Source organism: Protopterus annectens, chromosome 12.part0, assembly GCF_019279795.1.
Source record: "Protopterus annectens isolate FY-2018-M chromosome 12.part0, PAN1.0, whole genome shotgun sequence".
In the NCBI taxonomy this organism is placed as follows: Eukaryota; Metazoa; Chordata; order Ceratodontiformes; family Protopteridae; genus Protopterus; species Protopterus annectens.
The window spans coordinates 1517212301-1517238584 of NC_056746.1; the positions used below are offsets into that span (position 1 = coordinate 1517212301).

Here is a 26284-nt window from a genome sequence, read left to right on the forward strand (position 1 = left end):
GTACCTAAAGGAGACTTACATGAAAGAAAGCAGGCTATGCAGAATGGCAGATGCAAACTTGTCTCAGGCTCAGGATACAGCACCTATGTGGTAGCATTTCATGAAAAAAAGTAACCACTTCCGGGATTCACTGGGTAGCATGCCTTTCAGGAATGCTACAGGGGCTGCATCTGCCCTAGTGGAATGAGCACAGACTACACCACTTGTCTGCTTCCCATAAACAAAGTGACAAAAATTAATGCAGCTGCCTTATCCATTTTGAGACAGTGTTTTCCCACTGCTTAAAAGCTGATCAGATCTGTTTGGAAATCTAGTCTTTTTGAGGCAGAAGCCATAGAAAGAATTACCATGGAAATTATTAATAATGACATAAACCTTCACACATTGGACCCAACTCAGTTTAGTTTTATCAACAAGCAATAAAATAAAATCCACAATCCAAAGCACAGTGCACGAAGAAAAAATAGTCAGCAATAGCGTACAAATCCTTTAATTTCCGCTTTCGTCACAAGACTTCCTCAGAATGCAAAAAACACATCACTAATGACACCCTTAAATACTCATACTAATTACATACAAATAAATTAATTAACAAAAATCCATTTTCAAAATTCAATCAATAAGAATCCTGTCAGATATTAAGGTAATAAAACCCCAATATTATTATCTTTATTAATATGCAACTTCCTATATTTTAAAAAACATTTAACGTTTATGGCTTCATTTAAACCCGGAAACTTATCAGAATTTAATCTGATCTGCCAGATAGTTTCACGTTGTTCCAGGTAATTTTTATAATCACCTCCTCTTAAGTCGGGGCATACAATCTCTAAAACAGAAAATAAAAATTTTTTAAAAAAGGAACAAACACCAGAATGTTTAAAAAGAGCATTATTTTCATCCCTAGTTTTAATGCTATAAAGGTGCTCCCTAATCCTGGTTTTAAGGCATCTGGTTGTCATGCCAATGTAAAAAGCCGAACATCCTGAACATAAAGCAATATAAACAACTCCCATAGAGTTACAGTCAGCATAACCATCGACCTTAAGGGTCCTATCAATGGTCTCAACTTTAATGTAGGGTCCCTCAGAAATAAATCTGCACATTTTGCAAGAATGGCAACAATGCATTCCTGTTTTGTTAGTTCGTGAATTAATTGGAAAATGGTCTCTCAACTCCAAAATTTTCTTTAAATTATTGTTTTTCCTAAAAACAAAGAATGGCTGATCCCCCAAAATTTTTTGAATATCCTTGTTGCCACTTATTATTCTCCAATTATTGGCAACAATTTGTCTAATCTGTCCCCCATCAGAGCTCATGTCCAATGAGCAAAAAATTTTCTTGTTGTTGTCATACCTTTGCTCTGACTTGTTGTCAATCAGATTATTCAAAATGGGATGATCCAACAATGCTCTAAATGAAATGGAACGTTTACTTAAAACCTCTTCCTTAATCAGGTTCAAATCATTAATACAATAACCCCTTTGACTAAATAAAAAAATAATAGTTTCAAATTCATTAATCAAATTACAAAATTTAGAAGTCATCCGACTAGCTCTGATAAACTGACCTTGTGGAATGTTTTTCACAACATGCTTGGGATGATTGCTTAAATGATGTAAGTATCCATTAGTAAAGGTCTCCTTACGGTAAATCTTACTGTGGAACCTTAAATCGGTGGTGTCCCAATACAAAAAAAATCCAAAAAATTAATTTGCAACCCGGAACATCCTTTGGTAAACTTTAAATACTCAGAAGTTGAATTAATTTCTAATATCAAAGAATCAACAGTAGTTGTGTCACCTTCAATAATGAAAAACAAATCATCAATGTACCGACAATATAGTTTAATATCATATTTGTGCTTTAAAATAGGCATTACCTCTAGCTCCCATCCAGCCATGACTAAATTGGCAAAAGCTGGTGCAGCAGGGGACCCCATAGCCACTCCCTTTCTTTGTCTATAATAAGTTTGTCCAAACAAAAAGAAATTGTTCTCTAAAATAATTTCAAGGAACAATCTAATGGTAGAAATGGCATTGGTGGTCAAATTAAGTTTTTTTCTACTTAAAAAATCACATACAACATCAATACCCACTATGTGAGGAATACATGTATATAAAGAGACAACGTCAATGGTGAAAATAATGTGTCTCGAAGGATCAAATCCATAATTCCGCACAAATTCCCCAAATTTGCTCAAAAAATGCCAAGAATCTTTGATAAAAGAGTTTTCACTAGCCAAAACTGGCCCCAAAATAGCATCAATGACAAGGGAAATCCCTTCAGTGACCGAATGTGGTGATGAGACAATGGGTCTGAGTGGAGGGTCCCTGATATTTCTGTGTGTTTTGGGGATACCAAAAATCACACCAATACGTGGCTCCTGCACCATACAAAAATCATAAACTTCACGGCTAATGTCATTTGTCATAAACAAAGCATATAACTCAGAATGGATGAACCTCACCCGACGATTGATATCGTACAGACTAATACATTCGTATTCTTCCATGTTGCTGACAATATCAAGCATTTTGTTGTTATAAACTTCTTGGCTCATGATGACTATATTGCCCCCCTTGTCACTCTTCATAAATCTATAATGCTTACAGAGTGATTTTAAATTCTTGAGGGCTAACTTTTCATCATGATTTAAATTCTGAATAAAATAATTCTTACTATTCAAAACCTCAGTAATGTCTTTAATACATTGTTCCTCAAACACTTTTAAAGTGTGATGTAAATGAGGAGTAAAATCTGATGGTTTAATTAAAACCCTGTCTATTTGCTCTTTATCTGGCACAAAATTCATTAAATAAAATAAATTCAACTTTCTGGTAAATTTTTTTATATCAATAATGGTACTACTATAATTAGCTCTAGATGTAGGTATAAAGTTTAAGCCATACTTTAACACATTAACTTCACAATCAGAAAAACAATGTCCCGTCAAATTAATAATGCTGAATAGATCTAATCTTTCTTCTATGTTTCGTCCCCCGAAGAGTTGGAACCTAGAAAGGTCCGACTCCTGGTTAGAACAGTGTTCCTGCTCTGATGACTGTTCTTTTTGTTGAAAAAAGAAGAAACATTTGAAGCGGTTTGAATGTTATTCCCAGTCTTTGCCTTTGGTCTAACTGACCCATCAAAATTAGGGGAATCACCACTAGTGTCTTTAGTATTGTCAATGACTGTCTTGTCACTAATAACATCATTGACACAATTATTTGTTGAACTATTGTCAGTACGTTCGTTATCAGGAAGGGAATCCATGGTTCTAGTTCCCTTCTGAAGTGCAGGGTAGTTGTTCTCGTAAATAAGCGCCTCTTGGTCGTTTAAATGCTCTGGTTCACTAAACCCGAAACCAGCAGTGTTGAAATTTCTTTTACCCCAAGCTTTATGGGCATCAGAACGAGGGTTGTTGCCTTTTATGCCAGACACATTACCCCTAATGGCAAAATTACTGTAGGCGTTATTGTTTTCATAAGATGTGATGTCGCGAACTAATTTGAGCTGTTTACGATTGGTGACTTCAGTTGTGTGTAGCTCAAGCTCATCAAAAAATTCACGACCATTGAAGTCACCAGTATATTCTTTTAATTCGCCTTCAATAAGGCCTATCTCATCCCTTAAAACACTCATTTTAGTACCGTTATTGTCAATGAGAAGTTTTAAGAACTCAATGCCAGCGTTATTAAAAAAATTAACCAAAGTTTTGAAAAATGGCACATTAGCAGTGACCCCGTTGGGGCATTTAAAGAATCTCAATCCTTTAGGGACAATGCCCAATTGAATGCAACGCCTGAAGTAACAATTCTCTAAATCTAGAGAACGGTATCTCTTTAGCAATTTAAGTAAAAGCCCACGCTTGTTATTGATCTCAGCGGAATTGGCTGAAAAATATGGTTTACCTGATGTGGAAAAAGGATTCCTTACTCCATTTAAAAATGATTGTACCGTTCTACAACCAACACCAGTCTCAGCTGTAACTCCTTCACGCGAAATAGACGTCGCTTTGCGGCAATAATCCTTATCGCGTTTGTCAATGGTACCTGTTACTTCCACAACGGTATTCAGTTCATTGAAAGATGAATCTGGGCTGGAACAATTGGCGCCGCTAACGCCAGTGGGTGCAACGTCAGTACGTTGTTTCTCGTTGCTCCTTGCAACCAAAACTTTAAGAGAGCCCTGTATATCAAGTAGGGTAGCTACTAATAAGTTATTAATGGATTGGTTCTCCGATGTCGGAGTAGGATGAACCGACAAATTCAACAGTACTTCATCACCGGCTTCGGACATGGTGTTGAAAGAAACCAAGAACCAAGTTAAAGAACAAATCACCAATAAAATAAAATCCACAATCCAAAGCACAGTGCACGAAGAAAAAATAGTCAGCAATAGCGTACAAATCCTTTAATTTCCGCTTTCGTCACAAGACTTCCTCAGAATGCAAAAAACACATCACTAATGACACCCTTAAATACTCATACTAATTACATACAAATAAATTATTAATTAACAAAAATCCATTATCAAAATTCAATCAATAAGAATCCTGTCAGATATTAAGGTAATAAAACCCCAATATTATTATCTTTATTAATATCTCTTAAAGTTTTGGTTGCAAGGAGCAACGAGAAACAACGTACTGACGTTGCACCCACTGGCGTTAGCGGCGCCAATTGTTCCAGCCCAGATTCATCTTTCAATGAACTGAATACCGTTGTGGAAGTAACAGCTACCATTGACAAACGCGATAAGGATTATTGCCGCAAAGCGACGTCTATTTTGCGTGAAGGAGTTACAGCTGAGACTGGTGTTGGTTGTAGAACGGTACAATCATTTTTAAATGGAGTAAGGAATCCTTTTTCCACATCAGGTAAACCATATTTTTCAGCCAATTCCGCTGAGATCAATAACAAGCGTGGGCTTTTACTTAAATTGCTAAAGAGATACCGTTCTCTAGATTTAGAGAATTGTTACTTCAGGCGTTGCATTCAATTGGGCATTGTCCCTAAAGGATTGAGATTCTTTAAATGCCCCAACGGGGTCACTGCTAATGTGCCATTTTTCAAAACTTTGGTTAATTTTTTTAATAACGCTGGCATTGAGTTCTTAAAACTTCTCATTGACAATAATGGTACTAAAATGAGTGTTTTAAGGGATGAGATAGGCCTTATTGAAGGCGAATTAAAAGAATATACTGGTGACTTCAATGGTCGTGAATTTTTTGATGAGCTTGAGCTACACACAACTGAAGTCACCAATCGTAAACAGCTCAAATTAGTTCGCAACATCACATCTTATGAAAACAATAACGCCTACAGTAATTTTGCCATTAGGGGTAATGTGTCTGGCATAAAAGGCAACAACCCTCGTTCTGATGCCCATAAAGCTTGGGGTAAAAGAAATTTCAACACTGCTGGTTTCGGGTTTAGTGAACCAGAGCATTTAAACGACCAAGAGGCGCTTATTTACGAGAACAACTACCCTGCACTTCAGAAGGGAACTAGAACCATGGATTCCCTTCCTGATAACAAACGTACTGACAATAGTTCAACAAATAATTGTGTCAATGATGTTATTAGTGACAAGACAGTCATTGACAATACTAAAGACACTAGTGGTGATTCCCCTAATTTTGATGGGTCAGTTAGACCAAAGGCAAAGACTGGGAATAACATTCAAACCGCTTCAAATGTTTCTTCTTTTTTCAACAAAAAGAACAGTCATCAGAGCAGGAACACTGTTCTAACCAGGAGTCGGACCTTTCTAGGTTCCAACTCTTCGGGGGACGAAACATAGAAGAAAGATTAGATCTATTCAGCATTATTAATTTGACGGGACATTGTTTTTCTGATTGTGAAGTTAATGTGTTAAAGCATGGCTTAAACTTTATACCTACATCTAGAGCTAATTATAGTAGTACCATTATTGATATAAAAAAATTTACCAGAAAGTTGAATTTATTTTATTTAATGAATTTTGTGCCAGATAAAGAGCAAATAGACAGGGTTTTAATTAAACCATCAGATTTTACTCCTCATTTACATCACACTTTAAAAGTGTTTGAGGAACAATGTATTAAAGACATTACTGAGGTTTTGAATAGTAAGAATTATTTTATTCAGAATTTAAATCATGATGAAAAGTTAGCCCTCAAGAATTTAAAATCACTCTGTAAGCATTATAGATTTATGAAGAGTGACAAGGGGGGCAATATAGTCATCATGAGCCAAGAAGTTTATAATAACAAAATGCTTGATATTGTCAGCAACATGGAAGAATACGAATGTATTAGTCTGTACGATATCAATCGTCGGGTGAGGTTCATCCATTCTGAGTTATATGTTTTGTTTATGACAAATGACATTAGCCGTGAAGTTTATGATTTTTGTATGGTGCAGGAGCCACGTATTGGTGTGATTTTTGGTATCCCCAAAACGCACAAAAATATCAGGGACCCTCCCACTCAGACCCATTGTCTCATCACCACATTCGGTCACTGAAGGGATTTCCCTTGTCATTGATGCTATTTTGGGGCCAGTTTTGGCTAGTGAAAACTCTTTTATCAAAGATTCTTGGCATTTTTTGAGCAAATTTGGGGAATTTGTGCGGAATTATGGATTTGATCCTTCGAGACACATTATTTTCACCATTGACGTTGTCTCTTTATATACATGTATTCCTCACATAGTGGGTATTGATGTTGTATGTGATTTTTTAAGTAGAAAAAAACTTAATTTGACCACCAATGCCATTTCTACCATTAGATTGTTCCTTGAAATTATTTTAGAGAACAATTTCTTTTTGTTTGGACAAACTTATTACAGACAAAGAAATGGAGTGGCTATGGGGTCCCCTGCTGCACCAGCTTTTGCCAATTTAGTCATGGCTGGATGGGAGCTAGAGGTAATGCCTATTTTAAAACACAAATATGATATTAAACTATATTGTCGGTACATTGATGATTTGTTTTTCATTATTGAAGGTGACACAACTACTGTTGATTCTTTGATATTAGAAATTAATTCAACTTCTGAGTATTTAAAGTTTACCAAAGGATGTTCCGGGTTGCAAATTAATTTTTTGGATGTTTTTTTGTATTGGGACACCACCGATTTAAGGTTCCACAATAAGATTTACCGTAAGGAGACCTTTACTAATGGATACTTACATCATTTAAGCAATCATCCCAAGCATGTTGTGAAAAACATTCCACGAGGTCAGTTTATCAGAGCTAGTCGGATGACTTCTAAATTTTGTGATTTGATTAATGAATTTGAAACTATTATTTTTTTATTTAGTCAAAGGGGTTATTGTATTAATGATTTGAACCTGATTAAGGAAGAGGTTTTAAGTAAACGTTCCATTTCATTTAAAGCATTGTTGGATCATCCCATTTTGAATAATCTGATTGACAACAAGTCAGAGCAAAGGTATGACAACAACAAGAACATTTTTTGCTCATTGGACATGAGCTCTGATGGGGGACAGATTAGACAAATTGTTGCCAATAATTGGAGAATAATAAGTGGCAACAAGGATATTCAAAAAATTTTGGGGGATCAGCCATTCTTTGTTTTTAGGAAAAACAATAATTTAAAGAAAATTTTGGAGTTGAGAGACCATTTTCCAATTAATTCACGAACTAACAAAACAGGAATGCATTGTTGCCATTCTTGCAAAATGTGCAGATTTATTTCTGAGGGACCCTACATTAAAGTTGAGACCATTGATAGGACCCTTAAGGTCGATGGTTATGCTGACTGTAACTCTATGGGAGTTGTTTATATTGCTTTATGTTCAGGATGTTCGGCTTTTTACGTTGGCATGACAACCAGATGTCTTAAAACCAGGATTAGGGAGCACCTTTATAGCATTAAAACTAGGGATGAAAATAATGCTCTTTTTAAACATTCTGGTGTTTGTTCCTTTTTTAAAAAAATTTTATTTTCTGTTTTAGAGATTGTATGCCCCGACTTAAGAGGAGGTGATTATAAAAATTACCTGGAACAACGTGAAACTATCTGGCAGATCAGATTAAATTCTGATAAGTTTCCGGGTTTAAATGAAGCCATAAACGTTAAATGTTTTTTAAAATATAGGAAGTTGCATATTAATAAAGATAATAATATTGGGGTTTTATTACCTTAATATCTGACAGGATTCTTATTGATTGAATTTTGAAAATTGATTTTTGTTAATAATTTATTTGTATGTAATTAGTATGAGTATTTAAGGGTGTCATTAGTGATGTGTTTTTTGCATTCTGAGGAAGTCTTGTGACGAAAGCGGAAATTCAAGGATTTGTACGCTATTGCTGACTATTTTTTCTTCGTGCACTGTGCTTTGGATTGTGGATTTTATTTTATTGGTGATTTGTTCTTTAACTTGGTTCTTTATCAACAAGCAGGTCATACCTACTGAACCTGGTATACTTCAGTGAGGTGGTCACCAAGGCAATGGAAGAGTGCAAAATGGTGAATACCAGCTACCTTGACCTAGCTAAAGCATCTGACACAGTACCCTACTCGGGCATTGTACACAAACTCATACACGGGTTATGCCTAATTCTGTAACTCACTGGATAGCCAGATGGCTCACAGTCAAAACTCAGGAAATTAGAATGGTGAGACCATCTCCACAAATAGGTCAGTCACAAGTGGAGTCTCCCAGGGATCTGTGCCAGGTTCACTACTCTTTGGAATCTATTTTTTGGAAGTAAAAAGCCAACATCAACAGCCTTTGGCTTACCAGGTCTGCAGATGACTGCAAGCTAGAAGCAATCACAGAAGCCCTCAAAGACACCAACATCTTAGAGGAAGTTCTATGACAGAAACAAATGGTACCAAAGCTACAGCTTAAAACTTCATTAAGCAATGCATAACGGTACATTTTGGTAAGTTGGCCACCCAATGAAAGCACCTCACTGATAAAACACACGTAAAAGTAGACACAGTTGTCAGGGATTTGTGGACTTGTGTAGATAGTAATCTGGCTTTTGACCAACATGTGTATAAGGCTGTAAGAAAATCACGCTATGTCACTCAACTTATTAGAGCATGGCATCTAGGTCCAGGGAAGCCACTGTACACAGCAATCAAACCCATACGTTTCCACAATATTCTGCACTTCTATTTACACAAGTAAAACCAGAACTTCTACATTAAAAGACAAACTGCGCTTTCAACATAAAAGAGGACATGTTGGAGAGACATATGTTCCTCAGAGAATTCCCATTCTCTGAAACAGGTTCCCCATTCATTTGAAGCAGAGTTCCTCCCTATCCCCATCCCTATTTAAGTGCAACTTGGACCAATAGATGGGTAATTGGTACTTCACCCCTGGTATGATGCCTATATCTCTGACTGACAGAGGCAGTCACAGTAACCCCCCCCCCTCTATAAATCAAATTTGTGGGTCACATTTAGGTTGCATGGCAAGGCTCATAAGGGCTCTAGTGGTCATTAGCCTAGTACATACCTATGAGTATACCACCACTTTCTGTATGTAACTGACCAGGCACATGCAACAGCTGACACATCCACACAGGTCCTTCACAATAAAAAAAATACAGGGTGCAAACAAAATGCCCTATCCAGATTGCCTGAAAGCCTTCTCTCTATTCTCCATTTCCTATAGATTGCTAAAAGACAATTTATGCCTGGCATACAAGACATCCTTGGACTCCACTCTGATGGACCTTATGAGTATCTGAACAGCACCAGAACTATGAGATCTAAGGAGTGAAACTTTGTTTGCAACTTAAATAGGACATGTTGGAGGGACAGATATATATTGCAGAGAATCCCCATTCTCTGCAATAGGCTTTCCATCCATATGAACCAGAGCCCTTCCTTAATCCTATTCAAGAGCAACTTGCACCAGTGGATGAGAAATTGGAACCTATGTCTCTGATGGACAAAAGCAGCTGTTAAATCATGCTCTAACACAGACCCCTTAAAATAACCCCCAAATCACAATAAAGTACAGTTTTGTACCTACCATAAATGTAGATGTTCGAGTGTCTTCACTGCTGCAGTCATTACACTTGGGTTGTCCTGCCGTGAGGCGGTCCCGCAGTCGGCCAGAGTTCCAAAGTCTTGGTCCGGCGTCAGTTGCTGTCGCTTCTTCCCTAACGTCAGTGCGCCAGGGGTATACAAGATGCAGCCGACGCAATTTTCTTCAGTTTTTCTTGCCCCAGATGTCAGGTGCCCCCAAAAGGATGGGCAATGCATATTGCTTACAAAACATACATAAGGTAAAAACATAACCTTTTGTAGCCAGCAAATACACCACATAGAAAGTATAGTGTAGATAGTTATAGATAAGACCCAGCTAAGAAAGAGGGGAAGGAGGGTGGGTAACCAGGACTGCAGGAGTGAAGACACTAACATCTACATTTATGGTAGGTACAAAACTATACTATGTTCATTATGTTTCACTGCTGCAGTCATTACACTGGGGAAGAATCCCAAAGCGGAGTCAGGGTGGCTGGTTCTTGAGAGGATTTGGTGTGGCTATGAGGCCCTGCAGCACTGCAGTGGCAAAGCCAGCTCTGGATCTGGAGTAAAGAGGCAAGTGGTAATGCTTGGTAAAGGTATGCACTGAACTCCATGTTGTAGGTACTCCTCTAAGATAGGCAGTAGAAGTTGCAGTTGCCCTGGTGGAATGTGGTCTAATGTTAGATGGTACAGGCTTCCCATGCTGTGTGTAGCAGAACCGGATACAGTGTCCTATCCACTTTGAAACTGTCTGCTTTGAAATAGCCTTCCCCTGTGATCTTGCAGCATAGGATACAAACAATTGCTCAGTTTTCCTGAAAGCTTTTGTTTTGTCCAAGTAGAAGCATAATTGTCTGTGTTATGTCCAAGGAATGTAGAATTCTCTCACCTTTATTCTGGGGATTTGGATAAAATGTTGGCAAGTTAATAGTTTGGTTAAGAGCCACACTGGATACCACCTTAGGCATAAATGAAGAGTTTGTTCTTAAGGAAACCCTTTCTTGGTGAAAAATGATGAAGGGCTCCACTGCCATTAGTGCCTGTAGTTCTGAGACTCTTCGTGCTGAGGTTATTGCCAGTAGCAGGGCAGTTTTCCATGATATATATTTTATTTCTGCTGTACTGGCTGGCTCAAAAGGAGGTAAAGTGAGTTTTTCCAAGACAAAGTTGAGGTCCCAAGTAGGTGCTGGTGCTCTCCGGGGCAGTCTTATGTTTTTAGCCCCTCTGAAGTACTGCTGTAGCAATGGATGAGAGAAAATAGGAGGATCTGTGTTGTAATGAGCCAAGATGGCAGAAGTGTGGATCTTAATGGATGACAAGGATAGTCCTTTGTCCAGCATCTCAGTTAAATATTGTAGTATCTGAGGTATGTTAGAGACAAGAGGGTCAAGGCTTTGAGCCTGGTTCCAGGCACAGAATCTCTTCCACTTTTCTGAATAAGATTTCCTGGTGCTAGGCCTCCTGGCCTCCAAAATGACATCCATAACAGCTTTAGAGAGAGGTGTTGCTTGTTTGGCTAATGAATCTGCCATGCAGCCAGGGATAAGGTTTTGAGCTGACTGTGCAGGATCTGATTGTTTCGTTGAGTCAGAAGATGTGGAATTTGAGGCAAAATCCAAGGTGGGCCTTGAGCTAAGTTCTTTAAGATTGGGTACCAATGTTGGCGTGGCCAGTCTGGAGCAATCAGAATCATCTGTGGTTTTTCTTGTCTGGCTTTTAGAAGAACTTTCGAAAGGAGAGGCAGAGGAGGGAAGGCATAAACATGTAGGCCTTTCCAGCTGAACGAAAGAGCATCCACTTTCCATGCTTGTGTGTGATGAGTCCTTGTGCAGAATTTTTGTAGTTGGCTGTTCAGTGGGGAGGCAAAGAGATCTATGTCCGGGCACCCCCATTTTGCATTATCATGCTGAAAACGTGTGGATTTAGTTTCCACTCGTGAGGATCCATGATGTTTCTGCTTAGGTCGTCTACCAGAGTATTTTTCTTTCCTGGCAGGAACTGTGCTTGCAGATTAACTTGATAAGTTAGAGCTGTGTTCCACAAGGTCATGGATTGTCTGCAAAGGGGGCAAGAATGAGTGCCCCCTTGTTTGTTTATGTACCACATTACTGTGGTGTTGTCTGTCTTTAATAATAATTATCCTGGATGAAGAAGGTCCTTGAAAGCTGTTAGGGCATTTTGTACAGCCAACATCTCTTTTTAATTAATGTGTAGATGCATTTGGTTTGTGGTCCATTTGCCCTGAATACATTTTCCTGCCATATGTGCTCCCCAGGCGTAATCTGAAGCATCTGTTAAAGTCTGCCTGGCTGTGGGTAGAGTGAAAGGTTGACCCTTAAGGTGGCATGCCTGTGCCCACCATCGAAACTCCTGTTGCAGGCAGGGAATTAGTGGTATTACCATTTCCAAGCTGTGAGTGTGTTGAGTCCAAACACTTTTTAGGTACCATTGTTGTAATTTCCTCATATGCAGTCTGGCATATGGAATTAGAAGTATGCAGGATGCCATGAATCCCAAGACCTGTAGAATTTTTCTTGCAGGGAGTTGGGACTTTGTTGCCATCAACTGAAAATACAGAGTCAGTTGTCCTTGTTTGTCTGGAATGAGATAAGCCATCTGGGCCGCTGTATTTAAGGTGGCACCCAGGAATATTCTCTCTTGTGAAGGCACTTGTTTTGATTTCTTTTCATTTACTGTGTACCCTAAGCAGCTTAATAACTTTTTTACAAACGCCAGATGCTTTAGAAGAATGTTCTTGCTCTCTGCTTGAATCAGGCAGTCGTCCAGGTATGGATATATTTGAATTCCTTTTTGTCTGCAAAATGCAATTACTGGTGCCAGGCACTTTGTGAAGACGCTGGGCGCAGTAGATAAGCCAAAGGGCAGTGCAGAGAATTGGTAGTGCATTGAACCAGCTATGAATCTGAGGTATCTTCTGCAATTTTGTCTGATAGGGACATGCAGGTATGCCTCTTTGAGGTCCAAAGTAACAAGCCAAGCTTTCTCGCCCAACATGGGAAGGAGCTGCTGTAGTGTCAACATTTTGAATTTCGGAACATCCAGGTAAGTACTTAGAGTGGAAAAGTCTAGAAGGGTCTCCAGGCTTTGTCCTTTCTGGAGACCAGGAAGAGTCTTGAGTAAAAACCTTGTCCTTGTTCCTGCTGTGGTACTTTGTGAATAGCTTTCATGTCCATGAAGGCTGTAATTTGTTTTTCTGCCTCTGCCCATTGATTTTGTGGCAGCTCTGGCATTCCTTTTAGCCTTGGGAAAGTGTGAAAGTGGAACCTGTAACCTTGAGACACAATATTCAGCACCCATTTGTCCTGGGCGATTGTTTGCCAGTTTTGTGAAAAAAGTTTCCCCCCTAAGGGAGATGCCAACAGGGTAGAGTTTGGCACTGGAAGGGGAAAGTCATTGAGATTGTTTCCTGTAAGGTTGTGACTTGTCCCCGCCTCCTTTGGGTGTTGAAGCACCCCAGTGTCGTGGTCTGTAAGATCCTTGGGGCTGAGATCTGCTTCTTGGGCGTTTGTATCTGCCTCTTTGTGGCCTGTCTGACACTGGAAAGGACCAATTTTTAGTAGGCCAATTTCTGCTAAATCTTGGTGGCTGTAACTGCAAGAAATCCTTTACTGTTTGCATAGATTTTGCCTTATCCTCCATTTTCTTTAATACCGCCTCTGCTTTAACACCAAATAAAATATCTTGCTGTAAAGGAGCATCTAATAATTTCACCTTGACATGATCTGGTAAGGTTTGTTCCTTTAACCAAGCATGCCTTCAAATCACAGATCCTGTAACTGCTGCTCTACAAGAAGCTTCTAATGAATCAAAACCACATTGCAAAGTATGTTTTCCCACTTGTTCAGCTGCATGCAATAAATCCTGCATTTCTTTAAAATCAGGTTGTTCTGCACTTGCTCATTTTCTGTTTTAACTGTGACAGTAAATATTGTTATTTAAGCATGTGAAACTGGCAGTTTAAAACTCTCACTGCTAAAATTGCAGAGGTGTAAACTTTCTTCCCCATCTGTCTAATGCTCTGGAATCCCTGTCCGAGGGAACTGGATTTTTAGCTGTGAAGGCCTTTACCCCTTTAGGACCCTGGGAAATAGTTTCTGGGTCAGCAGCAGGGTTTTTTATAAAGAAATCTGTGTGAGTCAGGACTCTGTAGTACCTGTCTGGCTTGACTGGAGCAGGGGGTAAAGAATCTGGATTTAAACTGGATTCAGAGAACACATCGTCCACAATATCCAACACTGGCGGAATAGCAAGAGGCCTGTGCTGAGGCAATAAAAGAAAGTCTCTGAGCCTTTTCTTGGACTGAGCAATCCTGGCCCTCCCAGTGGAAATGCTCCCCCATGGTGTGTAAAGTTTCTCCAAAAGAGTAATTCTCAGGAAGAGAGGCTGAAGGAATGGATTCTTTAGCATCAGAGTCCTCTTAGGGAGGTAAGGAATATCCCTGGTCTGAAGAGGAGTCAGAATATACAGAAATCTGGTCAGAGGAATCATAGTCTGTATCCTGCCTAGGCCTTTTATCAGGAGGGAGATGGGTACCCATGATCAGAGTAATTAAGTCTTCGGCCATTTTGAGCATCTGCTTTTTAGGCATGGAGGCCTGTCCAGGTGGATGCTGTACTTGCTTCTTTGTCTTTAAAGTTGCTTTAGACTTGGCTGTAGATGCAATGGTAAGTTGTGTAGGTCTGAAAACACCCTCAGAAGCCGAAGCCTGTTCAGTGGCTCCGGACCCATCTGAAGGGTTAGTCTCCGTAGGCCCAACACCTTGGAATATCCAGAGGCCTAGGCAACTCCACGTGGGAGTCGGTCGTGGCCTGCAGCTCTGAGGTAGTGGGTGTCAGGGGCTGCGAAAGTGCCTCACTGAGAACCGGTGAACCGGTGACTGGCCTAGAAGAGGCTTCGTCATCAGTTTTGGGCCTCTGATGCCTGTCCTTATCCTCATCTTTGCGTTTTTTGTGAATTCTAGTCGTCGGTTGCTCCAACGGCATGGTATAATTAAACCTTCGGCCAAAATAATGGCGTGCAAAATCAAACTGACGTTTAATAGTGCGTTTGTTAAATCTAGCACAAAACAGACTAGTGACGTCATGATCTGGGCCTAGGCATGGAATACAGTAAGAATGAAAATCCTTATGAGGTATTTGCTTCCCACAAGAAATACAATTAACTTTTACTGACATCGATCTGAGGCAAGAAAAAGTTTCCCCAATGGGGTACTTAGCTTTATTGAGGACTTTGGATCTGAAATCGAATTTGAAATCTCAGGAGTAGGCCGACTGGCACATGCGAACTGCTTTTGCTTCGGGCACCGCGCGGCAAGAAAGACTGAAGAAAATGGCGTCTGCTGCATCTTACATACCCCTGGCGCACTGACGTAGGGAAGAAGCTACAGCAACCGACGCCGGACCAAGACTTTGGAACTCTGGCCGACTGCAGGACCGCCTGACGGCAGGATAACCCAAGTGTAATGACTGCAGCAGTGAAACACTATGAACATCTGGTGGGATACGGGTTGCAAGGCTAGGCTTACTAAGGCCCCAGTCATCATTACTTCAGGGGCGCCAAAATAATATTGTAACTAGTCGCATTTTTCTTCTGCTAATTGTTTAAAACCTTGTTTGTAACAACTTACATACTTGTCTGCCAATTGTTAATACTCTGTATAACTGAATTGCCTGAGGAGCTTTTTGTTCTCTCCAGGTCTCTGCTTGGAAGATCCTATAACTGATTGTTACTATGTTACTAAAATTTAATAAATTGTTTTCTAGTCCTGAGGAACTTTTCTCCCCTGGTCTCTGCTGAAAATTAGCCAAAAGCTCAGCCAGACTAACCCGGTTAAAAATGTAAAATAAATAAAATAAATAAATAAATTAGGCAAGTATACACCTATGAACCTGTCTGTGCACATCCACAGGGTGTAGAATTTTCCCTCCCTAGTTTTGGGGATTGGGACAGAACACAGGAAGGTGTACAGCCTGGCTAAAGGAGACTTCTGATATCACAATGGACAAAGGAGGAGTTAGTTATCAAGGTTACTCTCTTCCTATGGAAAAAGAGAAAGGGCTCCTTACACATAAGGGCTTGAGCTAAGTGCTAGCAATAGGGCAGTTTTCCAAGTAAACTGAGAAGGGCTAAGGCTGCTGCTACTGGCTCAAGGGTAGTGCTAGTTTTTCCACTACATAGTTGAAGTCCCAGGAGAGTGCAGGCTTTTACTTCAGGGGCATGACGTACAAGAGTTCATTCAAAAATCATGTCAGTTGCCCTGCTAGACAGGGGTCCAGGGAAGTAAATACTGTGGGAATAGCCAGGGAATTGCTATGGCTAGGCTTGTATAAGCCCTAGGGCCAATAGCCTAGTACCAACCTATGAACAATCAAATTCCTTTGAAAGTTTTTGAAGAAATTTTAAAAGCTGAATTTAGAAAGTCAAAAACATTTAATAGGACTAAACGTGCCAACTTATCACATAGTGAAAAAGATTTATTGCAGCAGTTGACGAATTCAGAATTTCGAAATATGAAACCAGACAAAGGGGTGGGCTGGTCGTCACAGACACTACAGACTGACACACACGTTTGAGATTTTAAATGATATATAGCCTTGTGTCCAAAAATGAAATTAATATTGCTTATTCCAACACTTTTTACAAGGGGATTTGGATACCAAGTTGCTTGAAATTCTGATTGTAAAACATCCCCGTATTGCTTTGGTGTTTAGCATACCCAAGATCCATAAAAGTATAGAAAAAACCCATTTCGTCCTATAGTAGCAGGGGCAGGATCCAAAACAGAAACATTAGCTATGTACATTGACTGAAAGTTAGAAAATATTATGGGATCTATTAGTCACATCTCAAAGGATTCATGGGACTTCCTTAGGAAAATTTCAGGTGAATTATATGGCAAGGATGTAATTTAGTTACTATTGATGGGGTGGATTTATTTTCAAGCATACTGCATTTTGGAAGGGTTGGAATGGCTCCATAATATTCTAATGGAATGTGATTATTTGGAAAATTAAGTAAATGTGATAATAGAAATCATGGGCATGGTTTAAAAAAATAACTTCATTTACTTTAATGTTGAATATTACAAACAAATTCAAGGGGTAGCGATGGATGCTTGCTGTGCCCCAATGTTCGCTAACTTGGTCCTTTACTATTGGGAGAACAATTTCCTGTTCTCTTCAAACAAGGCATGTAATATCATTCATTATACACATTTTTTGGAAAGGGTCAGAGAATGATTGAGCTTGAAAATTTTCTTAAGTATATTGGGTCAACTACCACTTTTCTAAAATTTACTAGTTTTTATTCAAAGGAGGCTATAAATTACCTGGATGTTCACTTAGATAAAGTTTTTACAGCTAACAGATATTCTAGAATTCATCGCAAAGAGACGTATTGTAATTCTTACTTACATTTATTTAAGTGAATGCCCGTACTATCAAAAGAAGGGTATAGTGAAGGCACAAATGATTAGGCCATCTAGGATAACCACTAAACTGATTTTGAAGACAAGATTAACTTTGTGAAAAGTTTATTTTTGGAAAGGTGTTACCCTAATAATTTGGTTGACTGTGTAGCTGATGAAGTTGCTAGGGAAACAGAAGAGATATTTTCCCCTTTTACGTAAAGGTACAACTGAGCAGACTAGTAGTACTGGTACCACAGATGTACACGACCTGGTCTTTGAGTATAAATTTTCTTCAAACTCTACAGAAGTAGAGAGTATTAAAAACATACTGGAGTTTTTTGAATCTCAACCCAGATATTAATACGAAAATAAGAGGATTGCCAGTATTTGTTAGAAAAAAAAAAAACAAGTAATCTCCGTGGTATTTGTTAGAAAAAGGGATAGAGATTTGAAAGAGACTTGAGGCCGGCAATGGATACAACAATACAAAAAACAATAAGGAGGATGGCACCTATAGATGTGGTTTTTGCAACCAGTGCAGATTTACTGCAGCTACAAATGAAATTCATCTAAAGACTAGGGGCACACGTATTAAACCAAAAGGATATTTTAATTGTGGTAGCAGGGGTGCAATTTATCTGGTTATCTACAAAACTTGTTCCAGTTTTTATGTGGGTAAAACAGAAAGAGCTATTAGGAAGTGCATATATGAACATACATATGATGTTACCCATGGTAAAGATACAAATGCCCTTTATAGGCATAGTAAGGAATGTAGTAATAATAGCAAGTATATTTTCTTTATTTTGGAACAAGTGAAGCAAGGCCAGAGGGTAAGGCCTTGGGAAGCCAGGTTAGAATATAAAGAGTTGTACTGGCAATTAAAAGTTAGATGCGGCCAGATCCCCTGGGCTAAATGATAATATCAGTATTAATAGCATTTTTAAAATTCAGGCAGCTAAATTATAAATTATAAGCTCTTGTTATTCACATTGAATTAATAATTTTATCACTATTGTTACTTTTACACAAATTTTAAAAAGTTATTTTTTTAAATTATATATTCCGAAAACTTTAGCTTCGCCAGATGTGGTTGCTGTTAAAAACTGATGCCTGTTACTGTTTTTATTAAGTGTTGTTGCTATTAAAACATTTAGTGGCATGCTAGTATTTACTAATTTTAATAAATTGAGTTGAATTTATTAACTAAGGGTGTGGGAATTCAATTGTGACTGGCTGGATTTTGTATAAATCCAAGTAACTGGCTATATTTTGTTCTGATGAAGTTTGATTACTGATGCAGACAAAAGTGTTTAACCTTTATTTATTTGTTACAATAAACAGGTTTTTATTCCCAGCCAGGACATTTTGTTCTTTTCTATGACTGCGACTTTTTTTTTTTTTTTTTGGTTTGTACCACTTCTTGCAGAAGTCAGAGCATTCAGCAACATAAGAACCTCAAGTTTGACAGATGAGCTAGTTCAAATGGAGAAAGTGTTAACTTCTCTAGTACAAAATTAAGATCCCAGTGAGGAGCCACTGGTGTTCTGAGATGCTTATTACTTAAAATCCCTTTCAAAAACATTTCACATGACACTGCTTTGAAAGAGGGGATCCATGAGCAGACATGCTAAAATTGCTGACAAATGAAACTTGATAAAGGAGAGAAAGACAAGCCACAGGACAGTAAATTGTAAAAACAGTGTAAAACCAGTGAAACTCTAGCCCTGAATAGGTGTTGCTACTTTTGCTGGCACCAACTAGAAAATCTTTTTCCATTTGCTAATGTGATTGTCTAGTAGCAGGCTTTATTGATGCCATTCATACCTGCTGCATGACCTCAAAAGATGTGTGCCTAAAAAGAATTAAGACCCTATCATCTAGGCAGTCAGTTACACTTGTTTAAAGTAAATCTAGTCTGTGAGGAAGTTTGTGGTAATTGCCCCTGGCCAATTCCAAAAGAAGGGAGAAAGCACAGTTGTGTACTCTTACCATAAATGTAGATGTTCAAGTCTATTCATTGTTGCAGTCATCCCTGCTGGGTAGCCCTCGGCCAGCCTGAATACCAGAGTAAAGGACTTCCCTCCTGCATCGGCTGTCTAGGTACTGAGGCCGTCAGGGATACAAAAGTAGACAGCCAACATCATTATTCTTGCCCCCAATAGGTAAGAGCCCCCAAGAAGGACGAATTGAAAGGGGGAAGGTGGGAAGGAAACAGGACTGCAACAGTGAATACACTCAAACATCTACATTTATGATAAGTGTACACAACTGTACTATGTTCTTCGTGTTTCACTGTTACAGTCATCACTTGTGGAAGGATTCCCAATGGTGAGAAAAAAAGGGTGGAGAAAGGAGTATAGAATTAAAGGCAAGCACCATATTAAGGGAATGCCAGCATGCCCTGCAGAAGTGCAATGAAAAGACTGCCCTAGTTTTGGAGAACGCAGCCAGCTAGTAGTGCTTGGTCAATGTGTGGATGGATGTCCAGGTAACAGCTTCCAAAATATCCTTAGTTGGAACCCCTCTCATGAAGGAAGTAGAGGCTCTTCTAGTGGAGTGAGATCTGATAGATTTGGGAAGACCCTTTCCATGAAAGCAGTAGCAAAAATTGATGCAATGACAGATCCATATGGAGGTGGTCTGTTTGGAAATGGGCTTCCCCTCTGCCCCAGGAGCGAAGGAAACCAGAAGCTGGTCAGATTTCCTGACTGATTTGGCCCTATCCAGGCAATATTTCAATTGTTGGTGTACGTCAAGGGTATGCAAAATTCTTTCCCCTTTATTCTGGGGGTTGGGAAAGAAGGGAGGGAGATGGATGGCCTGGTTGAGGGTAACCTCTGAGACCACTTTGTGCATAAAGGAGGGGTTAGTCTTGAGAGACACCCTGTCAGCATGGAAAATAATGAATGGATGAGTGGCCATAAGGGCATGTAGTTCAGAAACTCTCCTGGCTGAGGTTATGGTCAGCAAGAATGCAGTTTTCCAAGAGAGGTACTTCAGGTCAGCTGAAGCAGCTGGCTCAAAGGGAGGCAAAGTCAATTTTTCCAGGACAAATTTCAGATCCCACACTGGAGCAGGTGGTCTTCTAAGTGGTCTGATGTGTGCCACCCCCCTAAGGAACATTAACAGGTGTTGAGAAAATATAGGCTGATTAGACTGGACAAAGGCAGAAATAGCAGAGGCATGTATCTTGATGGAAGAGTAAGAATCCCTGTTCTAAGAGCTTTGTCAGGTAGTCCAGAACCAATGGCAGAGTGGCATGGAGCTGTTGATTCCCTTGCTGTGGCACCAGATAGTAAATATTTTCCATTTGACCGAGTAGGATTTTGTGGTGGTGGTCTTTCTGGCCTCCTTGATGTTTAAAACCTGCCTGCTGAAGGCTGTGGGGGTCATCTGCCTTTGGGGTATATAAGCCATGCGGACAGTTTGACAGTGGGGAGGTTTGGGTGCAGTACCTTCCCTTTCTCCTGAGTTAGAAGGCTTTCTGCAAGGGGCAGGTTAATGGGAGGCTGTTTAGCCAGACTGAGGAGCAAGGGGTACAAGTGCTATCTGGGCTAGTATGGAGCAATGAGAATAACCTTTGGTCCTTCCTCCCTGATCTTGAAAAGTAACCTGGGGATCAGGGGTGGGGGGGAGCGTATACAAACAGGTTCCCCCAGTGGAAGGATAGGGCATCCACCCTCCATGCTTCCAGATGGAACTCTGGAGCAGAATTTGGTTAGCTGGCAGTTCTGTGAGGTTGGCTTCCCTCAGCATCTGGTGACGTTTTGGAAGGTCCCCTTGTGCAGCTGCCACTCGTGGGGATCCAGGAGGCTTTTGCTTAGCTGGTCTGCCAGGGTGTTTTGTTTCCCTGGGATATACTGAGCTATCAGGTAGGTGCAGTCTCAGATTTGAGGCTGACTGCCAGATTTGCATAGCTAAGTGACATAGGGATTAAGCGTGGGTTCCCCCTGCTTGTTGATGTACCACATTACTGTTGTATTGTTCGTCTTAAGAGCACTCCTGGTCTCAGGTGTTCTTTGAAAGCTAGGATTGCCTAGTACACTGCCAACATCTCTTTTGGGTTGATATGGAGGCCCTGAACCTGTTCCCAAATCCCCTGAGTGCACATACTCCCTTGATTTACCCTCCAGGCTGTGTCCGAGGAATCTGTGGTGATGGTCTGGTCCTGTGGAAGAGTGATGAAGGGAAGACCCTTCTTTAGGGTACATGGCTCTGCCCATCATAACAGCTCCTTCTTTAAGCAAGAAATCAGGGGCAGCCGGTGTTCTAGTGACTGAGTGCTGGCACCACAGGTTCCTGAGGTACCATTGTAGTTTCCTCATGTGTAGTCTGGCTAGGGGTACCAGAAGAATGCAGGAGGCCATGTACCCCAGTGCTTGCAGGAATTTCCTTGCTGTGAGGTGGGTCCTGCAGGCTAGCTGTGTGAAGTATGAGTGGATGAACCTCTGCTACTCCCGAGGGAGGGAGACTGCCTGATATGACGTGCCCAGAAGAGTTTCCAGGAAGGTTAATCTTCTCGAGGGGAGAAACTGGGACTTGTCTTGGTTGACAGTGAAGCCCAGGAAGGCTAGGAGAGATCGAACAAAAGTGAGGTCCTGCAGGAGTCTCTCCTTAGTCTCTGCCTGAATGAGGCAGTTGTCCAGGTATGGGTAAATCTGAATCCCTTTCTGTCTGCAAAAGGTAATGACAGGAGCTAGGCACTTGGCAAAGACTCTGGGAGCAGTGGATAAGCCAAAGGGCAGAGCAGAGAACTAAAAAGTGTTGTGCCCCTGCTCTGAACCACAGGAAACTCCTGCAGGACTTCCTTATGGGAATATGAAGGTAGGCATCCCTCAGATCTAGGGACACAACCAGGCATGTGGCATCAGCATTGGTAAGAGTTTGTGCAAGTACTATCAAAACGTAATCCAGCACAAAGAAAAGGTAAAATTGAATAAAGGCTTTATTGTGGTAAACTCCATGTAGAATAGCAAACCGGTTTTGGCTAAAAATTCACGCCTTCCCAAGTGTAACAAAATATTCCATTAGAGCACACCCTAGTGTCTGCTTTTATATATGTATGTTTAAAGGAATGCACCTGAAATTAATGAATTTATTAAACAGAACAACCAAGGCAAAATCTAGCTTAATTCATTAAGGCCAGGTCTAAATAAAGCCCCTAGCCTGATAATCCAGGAAGATTCCTTGTTATTTAATATTTCATGCCATCCAGCTTTGCAAGTTCTGTGCATTTGAATTTTAACTATAATAGTAAAATTGAATTTGGCAGTTTTGTGTGTAGTGGTATGTTTATAAAGGGCGATGGAAATTCTTTTGTTTCTCATCTCACTTAGATGCTCACTTATGCGGTGTCTGAAGGGTCTTGACTTTTGTCCAACATAAAAAGATGAACAAGTACAGGTAGCTAAATAAATTATCCAGTCACTGCTGCAATTACCAAAAACTCTAATCTGATAAACTTTAGAAGTATTACAGCTAGTGAATTCTTTGGTTTTGAAAATATGTAGTGACCACAAGGGACACACAGCCTACTAATGTGTCACCAAATAATGTTTTCTGCATAGTCACAGGTGGATTATAACATTTGTAATGAGTGAAGTATGAGTTAATAGTTCTACCTCTGAGATAGGAAAATAAACATCTATCTTGAAGTACCCCATTCAATTGTTCATGTGCGAGTAGAATGTCCCAATGGTTTCTGAACCTTGGAGTGTTGCTACCAAATGTTGTCACTAGTCTAACTGGTTGTGATTCTTGTATATTATTCTGAATGGCTCTATTCTGATATTCCAAAAGTTGGGATCTCTCTATTTGGTTTACCTGGGTTACAGTTTGGGAAATATGATGTTTATTGTAGCCTCTAGTTACCAGCCTATTCGTTAAATCTGGTTGACACACTTGATGACTTTGTTCAGAAGAGCATATACGTTTAGTGTGTAAATATTGGGACTTGGGGATGTTGATGATGTGGCAGGGATGATGACTGGAGGCATGAAGTATTATATTATGGAAATTTTCTATGTACCAGAGTTTCCAAAGTATGATCTTCTTGTCGAGTAACAATTACATCCAAAAATATAATTTGTTGGTATTCAATGTTTAGTGTAAACTGAATATCCCATCTGTTATTATTAAGATACCTGACAAATTCATGTACATATGTTACATCACCCCGCCACACCATCCAACAATCATCCAGATAACGTCTCCAAATATCCAACTCATCTAAAAAGGAGTTATTATTGGTGTCATAAATTAATTGCTCTTCAAAAAACCCCATGAAGACGTCAGCATAAATGGGAGCAAAGGATGCTCCCATGGCTGTGCCTCTGACCTGCCAGTAAGACTTGCCATAAAAATAGAAAATATTTTTTGTTAAGACATGTTCTGTTAGGGTAAGTAAAAAAATTACTGAAACCAGGAGTGCATAGTTTAGATTTCTCTAGCCAGTATTGAATGGCCTGTAGTCCAGCCCCATGTGATATATGTGTATAGACGGAGGTGACATCCAGTGTGCAGAGATATCAGTTAGATTCCAATTGTATATCCCGAATGATATTCAAGAATTCAGTAGTATCTTTGAGTCTAGACCTAACCATAGACAATAAAGGTTGTAAATATTGAGTCAGGAAAGCAGATAAAGTTTCAAGTTAGAGAACCCTTCCCAGATACAATTGGTCTACCTGGTGGACATGTAGAATTTTTATGTATATTTGGGAGTAAATATAAATACTGAGGGATAGGATCTGAAACCTTAAGTTGTTTATGATTAATAATGCCTTCCTCCATGGCTAGGTCTCGAAAGGAATCAATATGTTTTTTAAAATTTGGGGTGGGATCAACAACCATATGTATATAGAAGCGGGCATCAGATAACTGTTTATCTGCCTCAGCCTGATACATCTCCCAATCCATCATTACAATGCCACCTCCCTTATCAGCTGGTAAAATGACTATATTATGATTAAAACTGAGTTCATGTAATGCTTGATGTGCTTGTAGACAGGTTATGTCTCATTGGCTGGTATTCTTGAGAAAAATGCAAATCCTTAAGAACACATTCTTTAACTATAGCCACATGTTTATCCATAGGGGGGTTGGAACTCAGATCTTCCAAAATGAAACCCAGTAGAAATTTGAGAGTTTACAGTATCTGAAAAAAAATATTTTGAGATTAAGTAATCTATAAAATTGTTCAGTTCATTGACTAGAACATGCTCAGGTACAACAAAAGTAGGTACAAAATTGAGACCCTTATTTAATACTTTATTATGTATATCTGACAATTCGTATGAGGAAATAGTGTACATTGTCTATTGGATTACAATTTTCTGTAGCAGTTGTTGAGAGTTTGTGCAAGGTCAGCATTTTGAATTTTGGTACCAGGAGGGAGAGATTCAGAGTGGACAGGTCTAAAATGGGGTGCCAGGTGGCCTCTTTTCTGGTTACCAGGAACAGTCTTGAATAAAAATCCTTTTCCGGCATGTTCCTTTGGTACAGGTTCCACAGTGCCTTCGGCATAAAGCTTTTGTATTTGACAGATGGCTTCTGCCCTCTGTTTTGTTGGTACATCTGGGAAGCCTGAATATATGGGGCTTTGAAAGAGAATCTGTACCCAATGGTAATATTTTTTAGGACCCATAGAGCTGAAGTGATGGCATGCCAATTCTCTAGGAAGAGGGAAAGTCTTACAACTAGTCCTTGTAGGGGGGTTGTGGGGCACAGAAGGTGTGGAATCATTTGAGATTCCTTGAAGAAGGGAGAGGCCTTAGAACTCCCTTGCCTAGGTAATGTAGTGATCCATTGTCTGAATCTCTGTTGGCCTTGTGACTGGTGCCTTGTAGGTCTGTCCCTGCGTGTCTTCCTTTGGATGGGCTTTGTTTGAGCAAGAAAAGACCAGTGTTCTGGGGGAAGTTCCTGCTGAACCTGCAAGAAAATCTTTCACAGTCTGCATAGACTTGGCCTGGTCTTCCATTTTCTTAATAACTTCCTCTGCTTTGGGTCCAAACAGCGGGCCCTTATCCAGAGAGATAAGGATTTGGATTTTACCTGGCAAGGCAAAGGTTGTTCTCTTAACCAGGCAAACCTTCTGATTACAAAGCCAGAGATTGCGGCCCTGCTGGAGACCTCCAAGGCATCAAACCCACAATGCAGGGAATGTTTGGCTACCTGGGAGCTGGAAATTATAAGATCAGCTAGTTCCCTGGTAGTACTGCTGTCTGGTAGGTTTGAAATTTTCTGTTCAAGTAATTCCAGTACATTTTGCTGGTATTTCAGCATATGGAATTGACAATTCAGGGCCCGAACGGCTACGGTAGCCAAAGTGTAGGCTTTTTTGCCTAACCTAAGGCCCTGCACTGACAGCTGGAATGGGAATTTTAGAGGAATTAGCCCTAGCCCTCCCTTAGGACCCTGAGTAATGACCTCTGGGTCAGCAGTTGGGTTTTTAAAAAGATAATTGTGGGTGTCTTGCACCCTGTAATATCGGTCTGGCTTCTTGAGTGCAGGTGTGAGAGAGTCAGGGGTGAGTGCAGACTCTAGGAAGACATCTTCCACCACATATAGAATAGGGGGAATGGCCAGAGGTTTATGCTGTGGCAAGTCAAGGAACTCTAGGGTCTCTTCTTTGACTGAGGGCAATCATGTGCCTCCCAATGGAAATGTTCCCTGAGGGAATTTAAAGTTTCCCCAAAAGAGAGGTCCTCAGGAGAGGTGGCAGCAGGAATAGGGTCTTCAGCATCTAAATCCTCAAATGCTACAAATGGCTGGTCTTTAGTGTCAATCTGCTTCTGAACCTTCTGAGACCTGGTCAGAAAGAGGCTCAGAAGAAATCTATCTT

At 40.0% G+C, this 26284-nt stretch overlaps 1 protein-coding gene across 1 annotated transcript in view; it reads right to left on the minus strand.

The window, feature by feature from the left end:
* SEC14L1 (SEC14 like lipid binding 1) overlaps positions 1–26284 on the minus strand; it is a 1962612-nt gene that overhangs the window by 1538665 nt on the left and 397663 nt on the right. The window lies entirely within an intron of this gene.